Here is a 2,427-nt window from a genome sequence, read left to right on the forward strand (position 1 = left end):
TCAGGCTACTAAACAGACCTACCCTGCTTGACTGGTTTCCTCTCACTTCCTCCTTTCCTTCCCTGTGCCCCTCCTCTTCTTTCCTACACCTGATTTTCTTCGCTGTTGCGGCTGTAAGCAGTCCAACAAAGGAGGGACTGAACACAGAGATGCACACTGTGACGCGCTCGAGATTGTATTGTAATGAGGTATTCCTCCACACGTAAAAAATACAACTAGCACTGCAGTTACCAAATGTAAAGTGACTTTGTGAGTCGAAACAAGTGCGTTAGTGCGGCGGTCAACAGTGTTCGCGGAAAATAGACATTCACGGTTTCTCAAAGTCCAAGATTACATCTTTTAATGTCTTGTTTTGTCAGTCAAAACCCCGAAATATTCAGGTTAACATGAGTTAAAACAGAAAAGAGCAGAAAATATCCATATATTTTACAGGCTGAAAACTGCATTTTTCCCCCTCCATTTCTGCATTTAAAAAGACTAAGGATTAATCGACTATCCAAATAACTGGCGATTATTTTTCTAGCAATGGATCAGTTGACTCATCGCTGGAAAGCTCTCTCGTCAGGTGAAAACATTTTATCTTTAAAGCATTGTTTTAGCTGAACGACGCATCATATTTCACTTTATTGTTCAAATGGCTGTGAAGAGGCTTAAAGGGACAGTTCACCCTAAAATCAAAACATTTTTCCTCTTACCTGCGGTGTGTTGTTTAAAACAATGCTGATGTTTTGATAACAATGTACTTTTAGTTTAGATGTATTCAGTGTACACTGCAGCTAGGCGAAAAGGATTGCATCAATACTAATTAGACCTAATCAACATCTGTCTGTTTCACACCATCCACAGCTAATTACATCATATCTGTCATTTAGCATACAGGAGGCCATATTGTCCCCACAGGAAGATACCTTTTGTCCCAGCCTTTTGGAGCCGAACGATGCTGTCTTGAGACTAGATTAGAACAAAAGACATGTTTATATCTCTCGAATAGGATGGACTCTCACATGATAAAGTATTTGATCCGTGTCCTCCTTTTGGGGGACTACGGACCAATAGAGGGAGTTTTCATCCAAGGAACCGCCCACAACTCCAAAGGAATATAGTTGTGAAACTGAGAAATGTTTGGGACTGTTTTAATGTGACTCCACAAGGGAGGAGCATCTTTTCAGTCCGCTGCAGCGTTAAACTTATTTGTCATGTCATTTATGTCATTTTGTTTTATTAAATCTTTTGACCCAAGCCTCTCTCTTGCTCAGAAATTTGCAACAGGTGCTATGTTGCTTTATTTTGTGTATGTGTGTGCTTGTGTTGATCTTGACAAACTGTTCTTGTTTTTATGTTATACTCATGAGTATAATCAACCCTTTAAGCCTCTCCACAGCCATTTTAGACCCTCCTCCACAGCGCTGCAGAGGAGGGTCTGGCTATAGTCCACACAGCATTCCTGGATGGGAGAAAAACGTACTCTGGTTTATTGGCATTTCTTTAAACCAATCACAATCGTCTTGGGGGGTGCTAAGCTCCGGAGAAAAGCCGCGATGCCGCTGCAAAATACTTACTTACCTACTTAACCTTTAAGTAAAAGTACTAATACCACACTGTGAAAATACTCCATTACAGTGAAAGTCCTGCATTGAAAATGTTCCTTCAGTAAAAGTCTGTAAGTATAATCAGTAACATGTAGTTAAAGTAGAATTAAATGTGTCACAATAACCCAGAGGTCAAAGTGAAACCTTCACAATGTTTGTTTTGTCCGACGAACCGTCCAAACCTCAACATTATTACTGATACATTCACATTATTCAAATTATTCAAAAGGAAAGCAGCACATCATCATATGTTTTTATGAGTAGGGCTGCACGATGTGAGGAAAATATCTAACTGCGATTATTATGACTGATATTGAGATGTGATGCACGATATTGGAGGGAACGATCATTTTGGTGATTTTTGCAAGGATCTGTACCAAAAGAAGATTCTTTCTTTATTCTGTAGTATACAATTTCTTGGCTGGGACGCCACAATACTTAATTAAGAATGGTTTGAGACATATTTTTGTCTTTAACAAATATTGCGCCCCCCCCTGCGATTTGGATATTGCACTAGTCCATATTGCGATTTCGATGAAATTGCGATTAATTGTGCAGCCCTATTTGTGAATAGACATCTAATGTTATAGTATAATACAGTTCATCTTGTCTTTCACAGTATAAAATAATGACAACATACCTGAAACAATGAGATGATGTGATCTCCCAAACTGACAGCATGGTGGTTCCTCAGTGAGAAGATCTCTGGACGGTCAGATACAAATAAAGAGGAAAACTAAAAGGTAAACAGCTGACTTTTAGCATTTTAACAATTTTGGGTTTCCCTCAACTCTAATGCATTGTTAATCATGACACTATGATCATTTTAACCAAATCA

Source organism: Sander vitreus, chromosome 23 (genome assembly GCF_031162955.1).
Source record: "Sander vitreus isolate 19-12246 chromosome 23, sanVit1, whole genome shotgun sequence".
Taxonomy (NCBI): Eukaryota; Metazoa; Chordata; class Actinopteri; order Perciformes; family Percidae; genus Sander; species Sander vitreus.